Below are 14772 nucleotides of genomic sequence, written 5' to 3'. Positions count from 1 at the left end.
GCACTTCACTGATTTGAAGGTGACTCATTGGATTATTTTCTGATTAGATTTAAATTAACCTCTTTACTATTTCTATCTAAATATTTACCTCCCGACTTTCAGTTAATAGGATGGTTTAAAGAATTAGTTTTTCTTCCTTGTATTTCTAATGATTGCAAAAAATCAACAATATGTAGCATTTTCAAGCTTATTCGCTATTGCTAAAGAACCAATTGCTCAAAATACTAATGTTGGTCCTCTTCAAACAAATGAAAACATTGTCAATGATCAATTTCACGAGGAAATAAATGTTATTCAAATAAACAGTGTTTATTTTATAACTGTTGTAAATCAAAGTAGTTATATTTCTCCAAATTTTGATAATTTTGCAAAAGAAGAATATCAACAATCAACTAGCAACAATCAACAAACAATAATGCAATTTCCGCAAATAATTCTGAATGTTCTCACTCTCAAATTAACGATCAACAATAAATATTGGTGCATAGAAGCATTGATCATCAAGAAAGTATAATCGACCAAGTACCTAATGAAGAATCTAAAATTTGCGTTGTGGAAAATTAGTAAGAATGTTCATGCTGATAATTTTTTCGGTACAGATCTTCGACTAGTCATTTCTCCCTCTATCATTTAACCATGCCTCTTTGCACCAATGCTAGTTTAGAAAACAAAGGTTTAGTAACATCTACAACTAATAATGGATTATAAATTATCGATCGGGAAAAGGGATTTGTAAATGATCATATTTTCAATCAACATAAAAAGTGCCATGCTTTTGTATTCAATCATTCTTCTTTACCATGAGTATCTAATGAGAAGTGAGACATTGATAATGATAATTGTGAAGTAATTTATGATGAATTAGACATACAAGATATTGATTTAACTTACCCTTCATTACATTCTCATGTTCAAAGTCAAGACATATTTGAAAATGAAGAAACCCTTCAGATATTGTTCTAGAAAATCCTCATTTTCAAACATTTAATCATCTTGGTGATTTTAGTGTTCAAGAATCCATCCAAATTTATGATTCTTTTGATGATCAATTTCTCATTCGTTTTCATGGTCTTGAGCCTCTTCCACTTCCATAAGTAGATAGCAGTAAAAATTTCAATTACGTTATCTTGGCTATATTTTGTGGGAAGGAAGTTATTTTAATAAAATCCCAAGTTTCCTATAACACTATTTGTAATATTAGTGTGAATAGTTATGCAATTATCCTTTCCTCTTGGTTCGTTTCTAATGTTAATTCAACTTGTGTATTTATTCCTTCCGGTCATTTATATTTATGCTGACATTTTAAGCATTCAGCTACTAGACACTCATCAATTGAATTAATAGATAATTATGAAAATCAATTTCAAGTCCTCAATCATGAGCATCAAAAGAAGTTATTCTTTCAATTTTATTTGATGTTCATGTCTTATCAGCTAACTCTTTCTTCTAGAATACATTTTCCACATAAACCATTACTTTTGAGTGCATCAATACAATGTGACCAGCAATTTAACACATTAAAAGATTTTATGATAGATTCATTAAATTTCTATTCTGACTTCCAAGATCCATTTTTAACATGCCTGGAAAATTCTATTCAACAAAGGATATCTAATGGTTTACCTCGAGTACATAAAACTATCATTTTTGTAGGTTTTTTTCCATTTAATGATATATCATTAGAGCTTCCCCTGCTATCCTATCCTCTTTCAAATTCAATTCAATCAGTAATAGAGATTCATCCATATCTCTATGATCCAATTGGAATACAATTGGAAAAGATGTTTCAAGAGATAAATTTTGTAGATAAGTTTATTTTGATAGATTTAGAAACAAATATACATAATAGGATTAAAATTTCATTGCCTAATGTAGCAATAATTTTACTCATATTACTAATTCTTGCTATGTATATACTTGTAGGAATAAAGTAATTTAAATGGCTTCAATGGAAATATTATTTTAATTATTTTTTTAGTATTCCCTGTTAGATTAGAGTAGGAATAGGATTAGTTTAAATATAGATTGATTTTCCTTTATTTTTCTTTTAATATTGTTGGAAGAAGAATAAGCGTGAAGATAGTGTTTGTTGGCATTATGATTCTGGTATGGCTCTATGATACAGATGTTGTACTTGATGGCAACACCCTCAAGTGGCAATGCTCTGATCAGGCTCTCAAAATGTTGGAAATTAAGAGGTACGCATGAGAATAGTTCAAAAGGTGCGTACCCGTAGGTACGCCATGAAGGGATTGCGGCCTTACACGCAGGTCACCTGTTCATGAGGTGCATACCCCCAGTTCACTTACTTCAAGGCAGAGAAGCGCACTCACGTGGGGTTTCTTATGTTTGGCCCGTGGTATTTAGCCCGCCGTTCTGTATTCTATGGTTTTGGCTCGTGGTATTGTTTTATATTATTATTATTATTGAGCCCCATGTTTTTCGGCCCCTTGTATTGGTTATCTATGGTATTGATCTATGATTTTAGGAAGAGCTTGCCTATATAAAGCAAAGGAGATCACTTGGCTAAGTATCTTTTGCAAATTGAATATCTTAAGATCTGAAATATTGGGTTATTGTTTTAAAAGCTTGATCTATATAAAAGTGAAGTTGAAAGCGAATCTATGAAGGGTGATCTCTCGAGTGCATGATCAGATCTGAGCATCTGACTATCTGTGGCACACTGGGGGACTGCCGATTCGGCCCTAATCAGAGGTATGCAGGTGATTAACGGTGCAAGTGCGTGGGTACGCAGAGCAGAAGAAGGCGCAGTGCGTGGGTACGCAACGCGACAAAGGTTCAGGTACGTAGGCACAGTGAAAGTCCGCGGCACTTCAGAAGCCGCAGGTGTGTAGGTACGAAGCGCGATAGCATCTATGGGTGCGTGGCTACAGTAGCAGTACGCGGCGCGATAGCATCTGTGGGTGCGTACCTACAGTAACAGCACACGGCGTGATTGAAGAAACAGTGCGTGAGTACGCGGTGCAGCAGAAGGCTCTCTGCGGGTATACGTAGGGGAGCAGAAGGTGAAGTGCGGACCCATGCAGGCCAGATAAAGAAAAACTACAGATCTGTCTTAAGACCTTTTGTTGGCTGAATTTTTTTGTTGATAAGGTGTTCTAGGTCTAGTTTACTGTTACTATTGATCTGGTTACTGCAGTTGACTGGGTGATTTACTTGTACTTGATGATCTCTTGATGTTTATGGATCCAGTTTGAAAATTTATGAAAAGTGGTCCTTGAAAGAAAAGAAGTAGGGGGTTGTAGCTCCCTTCCAAGAGAGACTGGAAAATGAGAGAGAGTTGTAGCTCTCTGCAGGTTGCAGTCTGCGTACTGGTAAAGGACTGCACCAGTACAAAACCATTGTAAAAGGAGTTTCTAATTTGAAAGAAGATAGAGACATATTGAGCAGGTGTTTTTCACCCACATTGGGTTTCCACCTTACATCTGGTGTTCTTTGGTGTGACTATCTGATTTCTTTGTTCATGCTCATTATTTTATGGTAATGACATGTAAAAATAATTCAAAGTATAAATAAGGAAGATTTATTAAAAGAACTTGACAATACTGATTCACCCCCCCCTCTCAGTATTATTTCCAACAATTGGTATCAGAGCAGGTCCTTCAGGTAAGCTTGATCGCTTGAAGGAAGACCATTCATCATGAGCAACTACGACAGGGAAGCATCAATCAGGCCACCAATCTTTGATGGGACAAACTTCAATTATTGGAAGGTAAGATTTATTGCCTATCTTCAATCTCTTGGTACAGATGTTTGGGATATCATAGATACAGTCTACACTTTTCCTTCAGCTACTCCTACAGATTCGGCCGAGAAGAAGAAATATGAAACAAATGCTAAAGCAATCAATACTCTGCTAATATCCTTATCTCAAACAGAATTCGTAAAGGTTATGCAATATAAATCCGCAAAGGAAATATGGGACAAGATTGTCTTGAGCTACGAAGTAGATGAACAGGTAAAGCGTGCTAAACTTCAAACCCTCAGGATTCAGTATGAGAATCTCAGAATGTATAATGATGAAAGTGTGGCTAACTATTTTCTTCGGGTAGACGATATTGTTAATTGCATGAAAAACTTGGGTGAAGAAAAAAAAGAGGCTATTGTGGTCGAAAAAGTTTTAAGATCATTGTCCCCCAAGTTTGAATCTAAAGTATCTACAATAGAAGAAAAGGAAAATCTACGAATTCTTACTATGTCTCAGCTACACGGAATTCTAACTGCTTATGAAATGAGAAAGGGAGGTCCATCAGATAGGAAAGAAGCTGCTTTCAAGGCTTCAGGCAAAGGAGACTACTATGAAGCAAGTCACGCGCCAGAAGAAGAAGAAGAATCAAATTTTGTCAGAAATCTTGAACGGGGTACTGGAAGGTTCAGAGGTAAGTTACCTTTTAAATGTTTTGCTTGTGGAAGAGTAGGTCATTATGCTGCGAAATGTCCTCATAAGGATAATATTGAAAAAGAAAAGGAACCTGCTAGATGGAGCAAGAAACAAAATGCAAATAAGAAAAGCTACTACACTCATGAAGATAGTGATGGTCTATCAAATAGTGATGAAGATAAACAAGGTAATGACTATAAACTTTTAATGGCATTTGAAGATGATGATTACATGGATGCTATAGACGTGGATAGCTTTCATGAAGAAATTTCTAGACTCAAGACATGTATAGAAGAAAAGAATATGATCATTGATACTCTACAATTTCAGATTGATGAAAAAGAAAAATATCTTGAAAAGTTAGAAGGTGAAATTGTTGGTCTTAGAAAAGAGATTGAGAAAACAAAGGCTATTAATCTTAAGTTTGTCAAAGGATCTGAAACTCTGGATGAGATCATCAATGTACAACGTTCTCCACTAAACAAGACAGGTCTGCGGTATAATGGGGAAACTTCTCAAGCATCCACCTCAAAGAGTTATCTTGATGCAGCAAGAAGGAATGAGAAAAAGCACAATGGAGATCACCAGGTAAAGCAGGGACCAATTACAAACAAAGACTATCAGGCAAACCAGGGGCAATCCATCTTAAGGATGAACAAAAGCTACAACCAGCCACAGGTAAAATCCTCTCAATTTGCTTCAAAGATGAATGACAATAGAAATTACAATCTTTTGGCTGGAAGATTTGATAACCGCAAAAGTTTCTTCAATGGACAGTGCTTCTCTTGCCATAACTTTGGTCACAAAGCAGCTCAATGTGTTGCACATAAAACGATCATGACTAAAGAAGCTCAAAAACAAAGAAGTATGACCGGGATTATAGAAAGGACCTATAACAACTTTTCGGTTCTTGAAAATGAAGTTGAATGTTCTATTTGCAATAATTTTGGTCATGAAGATTCTGAATGCAGGAGCAGGTTTCAGCAGACAAAGGAACAAGCCTCAAGCACCAAAACATGGAGAATAAAGGAACCACAAACAGAAATATGTGGGATAGCATTTTATGCAGAGGGACAAGAAAATCTATGGTACATTGACAGTGGATGATCGAAGCATATGACAGGTGATAAAGAAAAACTTGAATCATATTCTGCTCTAGAAAAGGGAAAGAAAGTTTCTCTTGGAAATGATACTCCTGCAGCTATAAAAGGAAAAGGCACTGCTCAGTTAAAAGAAAAGGTCAAAGCTGGAAATGTTTTGTATGTTGATGGATTGAAACATAATCTTCTAAGTGTCAGCCAGATGTGTGATCAAGGAACCGAGGTGATATTTAGAACAAATGGATGTCTTGTTCGTGATCTTGATACAGGTAAAACGGTGATCAAAGGTAAAAGAACTCCTAATAATCTATACATATTTGAAGAAGGACAACAACAATGCTATCTAAGCAAGGATGATGAACACGGGTTATGGCACCGGAGGTTGGGGCATCTAAGCTTTTCACAAATAAGGAAAGCATGCAAATATCAGGCAGTTCGCGGTCTTCCAGATATCAAAATTCCAGACAACACCATATGCAAATCATGTCAGTTTGGAAAGCAAACCAGAACTAACTTTCCAGAAAAGGAAGGATCAGCTAGCATGCCTCTTGAGCTTGTACATACAGATGTATGTGGACCATTTAGGAAAAGGACACCTCGAGGAGAAGAATACTTGATATTATTCATTGACAATTTCTCCAGGTTTGTCTGGTTAGGACTTATGAAGCACAAAGATGAAGCATTCGAAAAATTCAAATCCTTTAAAGCCTTGGTTGAAAATGAATCAGGATACAAAATTAAGTGCCTCAGATCTGACAGAGTTTTTCGATTTCTGTGAAGAACATGGGATAAGAAGAGAATTCTCTACAGCTAGAACCCCTCAGCAAAATGGAGTAGTGGAAAGAATGAATAGAACAATCCAACAAATGGCTCGTGCTATGCTTGATGAGTCTGGAACTCCCGCAACTTTCTGGGTTGAAGCTGCATATGCGCAGTTGTTATTCTCAACAAAACAAATGTCCGGGTGAACAGCACTCAAACTCCTCATGAGCTTTGGTATGGTGAGACTCCTTCGGTAAAGCACTTCAAAATCTTTGGGAGCAGATGATATATTAAGAATACTGATGAGCAACTTGGCAAACTCGAACCTAGAGCAGATGAAGGCAATCTTCTTGGTTATTCTCCACATACCAAAGCATACAAGTGCTACAATAAAAAACTTGGAAGAATTATTGACAGCATTGATGTAGTGGTTGATGAGAAGGGATACATTCCTAGACAAGTAAATCATGAAGATATCGAAGAAGATTAAGACTACCCTCAAAGACAGAATGATGAAGTAGAAGAACTTCAGGAAGAACCAGAGGAGCAGATAAGGATAGAAGAGAAGACTCCATCCAGATATGTTCAGAAGAATCATCCAGAATCTCAGATTTTGCGGCAGAAAGAAGCAGGTGTACAAACAAGAAGAACAGTTGCAGAAGCTTCAAGCTATTTGGTATTGCTCTCTTCCACTGAACCACAAAATGTGAAAGAGGCATGCAAAGATGAATGTTGGGTGAAAGCAATGGATGAAGAACTTGAGCAGATCGAAAAGAACAACACTTGGGAGCTGGTTCCTAGACCAAAGGATAAGAATGTTATAGGGACAAAATGGGTTTTCAAAAAATAAATTAAATGAAAATGGAGAAGTAATTAAAACAAAGCCAAACTTGTTTGTAAAGGGTATGCACAACAAGAAGGAATAGATTTTGAAGAAACCTTTGCTCCTATTGCAAGACTTGAGGCCATCCGAATGTTCCTTGCTCTCTCAAGCTTTCAAAACTTCAAAGTATTTCAAATGGACGTGAAATCAGCCTTTCTGAATGGAGACTTGGAAGAAGAAGTATACATTGAGCAGCCAGATGGGTTCATTATTGGAAATTATCCAAATCTTGTATGTAGATTGAAAAAGGCTCTCTATGGTCTCAAACAAGCTCCAAGGGCTTGGTACTATCGTTTGGACAAATATCTTCATCAACAAGGTTTTTCAAAAGGATCAGCAGACAACAATCTTTATATAAAAGTTGAAAATGACAAATTGCTAATACTTGTTGTGTATGTAGATGACATTATCTTTGGCAGAAATGAAGAAACTATGAGTCAAAGCTTTGCCTTGGTGATGCAGAAAGAATTCGAAATGTCCCTGCTGGGAGAACTAACATATTTTCTTGGTTTGCAAATCCAACAAAAAGAAGGAGGGATCTTTTTGTCTCAAACCAAGTATCTCAAGCAAATTTTGAAGAAATATGGCATGGAAGATGCAAAACCAGTATGTACACCCATGGTCACAGGATGTAGCCTCATTGAAAATGATGAATCAGCAACAGTGCATCAACCAACCTACAGATCTATGATTGGAAGTCTACTTTATTTGGCTGGTACCCGACCAGACATCATGCATGTAGTGGGAATAGTTGGAAGATTTCAAGCAAATCGGAAGGAAACTCATCTTCAGGCAGTGAAGAGAATCTTTAAATATCTTCAAGGGACTCAAAATTATGGCTTATGGTATCCTAGAGATACAGATCTCACACTTCATGCTTATACAGATGCAGATTGGGCAGGAAGCGTGGATGACAGGAAGAGCACAAGTGGTGGTGCGTTCTTTATGGGTTCCAGATTAGTATCTTGGTTCAGCAAGAAACAGAGTTCGATTGCCTTGTCTACAGCTGAAGCAGAATATGTTGCTGCTGCATCTTGCTGCACTCAACTCCTTTGGATGATGCAGACCTTGCAGGACTTTCAAATCACTTGTACACCACCTATCTCCATCTTATGTGATAACACAAGTGCAATCACCATTTCAAAGAACCCAGTCATGCATTCAAAGACCAAGCACATACCGATCAAGTATCATTTTCTCCGGGAAAAAGTACTTGAACAAAAGGTCAAGTTGGAGTATGTTCCTTCTAAGGAACAAGTTGTTGATATACTCACCAAACCATTTCCCAGGGAGACCTTTGAATACCTCAGGCAAAAGCTGGGGGTTGTTGATGCATCATCTTGTTGAATCTCTTCTAATGGTTGGTTGTACGCAAGGCTCATCTGGGGCATATGCGTACATGTGCTGGGTTGTGGATTGGTTGAAGATCGAATGGAACAGGTTCAGGGGGAGCATATAATGCATTGTTGGCATTATGGAGGACGTACAGAAGGAGATCATGGATGCTGGTCTGAATATTGCTGCAATATGTCTCTATCTCTTTCATGGTCATTTATGGTGTTTGGTGGATTATGGTTCTTCTTTGCAGATCTTGTTTATATTCAGGAGGAGCATGTTCTTAGGGGGAGCATAACCCTTTGCCCTTGATGTCAAAGGGGGAGAATGACGTTGAACATTTTGAGGTTGCCATCAAGTCCAAAGGGGGAGATTGTTGGCATTATGATTCTGGTATGGCTCTATGATACAGATGTTGTACTTGATGGCAACACCCTCAAGTGGCAATGCTCTGATTAGGCTCTCAAAATATTGGAAATTAAGAGGTACGCAGGAGAATAGTTCAAAAGGTGCGTACCCGCAGGTACGCCGTGAAGGGACTGCGGCCTTACACGCAAGTCACCCGTTCATGAGGTGCATACCCCCAGTTCACTTACTTCAAGGCAGAGAAGCGCACTCACGTGGGGTTTCTTATTTTTGGCCCGTGGTATTTAGCCCGCCGTTCTTGATTCTATGGTTTTGGCCCGTGGTATTGTTTTATATTATTATTATTATTGAGCCCCATGTTTTTGGTCCCCTTGTATTGGTTATCTATGGTATTGATCCATGATTTTAGGAAGAGCTTGCCTATATAAAGCAAAGGAGATCACTTGGCTAAGTATCTTTTGCAAATTGAATATCTTAAGATCTGAAATATTAGGTTATTGTTTTAAAAGCTTGATCTATATAAAAGTGAAGTTGAAAGCGAATCTATGAAGGGTGATCTCTCAAGCGCATGATCAGATCTGAGCATCTGACTATCTGTGGTACACTGGGGGACTACCAATTCGGCCCTAATCAGAGGTACGCAGGTGATTAACGGTGCAAGTGCGTGGGTACGCAGAGAAAAAGAAGGCGCAGTGCGTGGGTACGCAGAGAAAAAGAAGGCGCAGTGCATGGGTACGCAACCCGACAGAGGTTCAGGTGCGTAGGCACAGTGAAAGTACGCGGCGCTTCAGAAGCCGCAGGTGCATAGGTACGCAACGCGATAGCATCTATGGGTGTGTGGCTACAGTAGCAGTACGCAGCGCGATAACATCTGTGGGTGCGTACCTACAGTAACAGTACGCGGCATGATTGAAGAAACAATGCGTGAGTACGCGGTGCAGTAGAAGGCTCTCTGCGGGTATACACAGGGAGCAGAAGGTGAAGTGCGGACCCACGCAGGCCAGATAAAGAAAAACTGCAGATCTGTCTTAAGACCTTTTGTTGGCTGAATTTTTCTGTTGATAAGGTGTTCTAGGTTTAGTTTACTGTTATTGTTGATCTGGTTACTGCAGTTGACTGGGTGATTTACTTGTACTTGATGATCTCTTGATGTTTATGGATCCAGTTTGAAAATTTATGAAAAGTGGTCATTGAAAGGAAAAGAAGTAGGGGGTTGTAGCTCCCTTCTAGGAGAGACTGGAAAACGAGAGAGAGTTGTAGCTCTCTGCAGGTTGCAGCCTGCGTACTGGTAAAGGACTGCACCAGTACAAAACCATTGTAAAAGGAGTTTCTAATTTGAAAGAAGATAGAGACATATTGCAGCAGGTGGTTTTCACCCACATTGGGTTTCCACCTTACATCTGGTGTTCTTTGGTGTGACTATCTGTTTTCTTTGTTCATGCTCATTATGTTATGGTACTGACATGCAAAAATAATTCAAAGTATAATAAGGAAGATTTATTAAAAGAACTTGATAATACTGATTCACCCCCCCCCCCCCTCTCAGTATTATTTCCAACAACGTTTTTCATGAAACTTTCTCACAAACTTGTTCTAGGAAGCAATTGTTTACTCGTTAGAATTTTTAATTTTTATGCTTTGTACTCTAATTTCTTTTCTTTATTTCCTTGGCTTTGTAAATTTTCAATATAAGTCATTATCATATTTTTTTCCTTTTATTGATGCAGTTGTAACAAAATGCATGGCTCACTGCTTATTCTAGTGTGCCACAGGCCTTTGGCTTCTTATGTTTTGAATGAATAATCAAAGAAAAGTTCTTGAAAGCAAAGAAAAACCACAAAGAATTTTGAAGCAATTGCAGAAATTTCATGTCCATAATCATACCTATGCCCTTTATAAAATTTTGTATCTACAAAAATTGAGATATAAAGTATCAAGTCCTTTAATATTTTTTATTTATCAAAGTCTTTGTTAATTATTTGCAGTTATAGTTTTGATGTCTAACACATTACTTGACAGACTTATCCCGACCATTTGCAAACGTGCACCATTATGTTCCTTCTAGGATCTCTCCCACTAAATGATGTGTCATAGATTTCCACATATTGACGTGGATAAAGCCTTGATTAGTCCACATGGCTTATCCATTTGCATGCAATCCCTACCTAACTCACCCTGAAATATTCATATGAATCACTTTATGTAAACACCGGGAAAGAAACTCTAAGGCAACTCATCACTAATGTGTCTCATAATCACCTTTATAATTGACATACCTTTGATTTCATCACCCTTTATTTCCTTCCCAATTCCATCATTCTGGGTTAACGTGAAAGGTCCACAATGCTTGTCCTTACACTATTCTTTTCCACATAATCCAGATTACATTAGGCGATTCTTAAATCCACCTATATAGAAAAGTTAATGCTCCGTCCTTACACTCACCTGACAGGCGCTTGACGTCACCGGGACCATTGATCATGGGCATGCATCCATGCATCCATCTCTCCTCACCCAGTTCCGGCGATGCGTGTTCCTGCCCGCCTCCAGCGCCGGTGTTCCTTCCCGAGTTGCCCAACGGTTCAGCGTAATCAATGCGAGTAGTGCGCTCTGATGCACTGATAGTAATCACAGCATTAATGTTATTCAAATAATGAGCCCATTTGAATTCAAATTCAAATTTGAATTTAAGCGCCCAAAATTCAGCACTCATCTATATTTCAGCAACCACATTCGAATTTCTTCAGAGCTTCGTCAACTAGAAAAATCGCACATCTGTATCTCCCGCGGTCATTTCAAATATTTTCAAAAAGGCCGGCCTGCTCTTTTGTATATTGATTCTCTGTTCAGTTTTGTTTTGTCAATGAAGTTGCAGACGATAGAATATCATGACCTCGCCCTTCAAATTCGATCTTCCAGGGATAAAACTCAGGAGAAGACAATGAACGAAGCAATGAAGGCTCTGTTTTGGCTATCAAATTTAGGAATACGCAGTGAAGATCGCCAAGAAATAAAATAATGAAATCCCAAGGACCAGGAGAAAAAGAGAGTAAAAATAATTGTTAACCTAGTTCTTCCCCATCAAATTTAGGAATCTGTAATAAAGATGGCCAAGAAATACAATAATGTCCAATAAATAATAATAACTATCCATGATTCGGTGGCTGCAGATGGTTTTGCTTTTGTCTTTACAACAGGTAATGAGTATCAAGTCTGGTCCGAAGGCAGAGGCATTTTTGTCATAATTCTGTAAACTCGTGGAAGGAACCATTTCCATGCCTATAAATCTTCTTGGTACCAGCTACAAACGTGGTTTCCAGGTATGTAAATCACCCCCAAAAACCAGTAATTCGTTTCTACACACCAGAGTTTGGAAAATGATGTGAACCCTAAACTAGAATATGCATTAGTGGTGAACGTTTTAGGTGGAGTTTCTGGAAACTTGAAGAATAATCAATCACCCGTACTACTCATTATGTGCAGGCAAGGGAAAATATCCTGAGAATGTTGAGAGAAGTGCTCACAGAAAGGAGGGCTTCCATGGACACTTATAATGATATGATTGCAATGCTTCTCAATGACAAAGAAGAAGAAGCAGATGGCGCATTTGCTAATTGCAATCTCACATATGAACAGATCTTCGATTTACTAATATCTATTATCAATGCTGGCTACGAAACAGTTTCCACCACAACCATGATGGCTGTCAAGTATCTCCATGACAGTCCCGAGGTTCTCCGAGAGCTTAGAGTGAGTTTAATATAATATAAATATAAATCTGTCCATATCTCTCAGATCTAAGGCTTTTGTTCTGAATATATACATAAACCTGATTGTCTGCTTGCAGGAAGAACACCTAGCAATTCAGAGGAGAAAAAATCTGGGCGAAACTGTCAATTGGGATGACTACAAGTCTATGAAGTTTACCCAGAGTGTATGTGAATCATCATAAACCAGATTTGTTTTCAGAGGGGTTTTAGGGGGCAAAATTTGATACTAGACTATTTTGTTAGGATATATTATATTCTTTCATTTGGTTTAAAAGTTTTTTTTGTTAGGTATAATATTTAAATTTTAAAAAAATGCCTTTGCTTAAATATAATACATACATTTTAGTTTTTTCTTTTTTGTTCGTCAAAAACTTTTATCTGTGTTAGCAAGAAATGAATTGATATTTTAATCTCCAAGAGATTAAAAATAGTTTATGGTACTATTAGTTTTTTATTTTTAGCTTTTTGTAATTCAGTCTTTTTCTTATTCAAATTGATGATGAGCTGACCCAACCTTCCAACAATCTCCTTGCCAAAAAGACAATGTCAATGCCAAGAAACCGGTGCTAACATATTACCATAACTTTATATATTGCCATAATTTTTCTCTGATGTCTTTGAATGCATCACATTCCAAAATGAAATGTTTTTCTGATTCTATTGCCAAATATTTTTCTGATTCTATTGCCCCAGACCTGCAAAATATACACACTGATTCTCTTAATTTTTTTTAGACAAGTAATATATGAAATGCTATTTGAATAATTTTTCAAATCAAAATAGTAATCCAAAATATTATAAATAAACCTCATGTTTAAATCCTTAAAATTTTTTAGTGAAAAATACCTTCACTGAAATTTGATTAACAGATTTTGATTGCTTACCTCGTTGTTTCTTAAGAAGCTTTCATTGATTGCAGGTGATATATGAAACGCTGAGACTTGCAACTGTTGTAAATGGGGTTTTGAGAAAAACAACTCAAGATATGGAAATGAAAGGTTTCATGATTCCCAAAGGATGGAAAATTTATGTTTACATGACAGAAGCCCATCACGATAATTTTCTCTATCCAGACTTCTTCGCATTTAACCCATGGCAATGGCAGGTGCGTATGTAGTTGTTTCATTTAAATCCAATGATATAGAGTAGTCACACAGGGATAATGTGTATAGCTCTATTCAGGAAAAGAACGGTGACTCCGTCATGTATTTCACGACTTTCGGAGGAGGAAGCAGGCTGTGCCAAGGAAAGGAATTGGGTTTAGTTCAGATATCCATGTTTCTCCACCATTTTGTCACTCGCTACAGGTAATAATTTATTCCACAGCAATTATTATTGTTATCTCATAATGCCCATTTGATAAATCTGGTAACTCTCGTCTCCTCGGTATAAATTTTATTATTGACAGATGGGAGGAGGTCGGGGGAGATGAAATTTTGAAATTTCCCAGGGTTGTGGCTCCTAAAGGACTTCGCATCAAAGTATCAGAGTACTGAATCAATGAAAATGCCAGAGTGCATCAACCATAGGGCTGTTTCTCTCAAATATACTAAATGTCATGTATAGAGTATCTAAGTTTATGTTTAAGCTCCATGTATATCTTCTCTTGAAGAAAGAGTAACTATCATCAAATACATATGATTACATGGATCAATTTTGAAGAGATTATTCTACCTTGTGATGTGAAACAATTTAAAACTGTTGATAAAATGAGATATTTTTTTCCCTGTAATAGAGTTTTTTTTCCCTGTGATAGAGATTTCTAAAGAGCCATGTTTGATTAATAGCTATAATCAAATTAAGGGGATTTGGAAACCACAAGTTACATCGAAAATGGAAAATAAATAAAAAACGGCCCACCAAAATGAGATTATTCTTCATAATAGTTGAAATCAAATTAATGGGAATTGGAAAATGAAAAGTTAAAATGGAAACTAAATTGAAAACTACCCCTAAAATGAGATTATTCCTTGTAATGAGATTATTCTTCATTATATTTAAAATCAAACAAGTGAGAATTGGAAACCTGAAAAATTAAATTGAAAATTGCCTTAAAAATGAGATGATTCTATCTTGCTATGAGATTTAAGACTAGATTTTAAAACCAGATTGAAAACTCTTTGTAAAATGAGATTACTCTTTCTTGTTATAAGA

General features: G+C 37.1%; 1 pseudogene; it reads left to right on the top strand.

Annotated features, from left to right (window-relative positions):
* Nucleotides 1-12000: 12000 nt before the first annotated feature.
* Nucleotides 12001-14286, top strand: LOC149151708 (cytochrome P450 85A1-like; annotated as a pseudogene).
* The last annotated feature ends 486 nt before the right edge of the window (nt 14287-14772 follow it).

The sequence above is a fragment of the Pinus tabuliformis genome, chromosome 9 (assembly GCF_031772625.1).
Source record: "Pinus tabuliformis cultivar Carrire ecotype Pingquan chromosome 9, CPIR1, whole genome shotgun sequence".
In the NCBI taxonomy this organism is placed as follows: domain Eukaryota; kingdom Viridiplantae; phylum Streptophyta; class Pinopsida; order Pinales; family Pinaceae; genus Pinus; species Pinus tabuliformis.
This window is presented reverse-complemented; position numbering and strand designations above follow the sequence as displayed.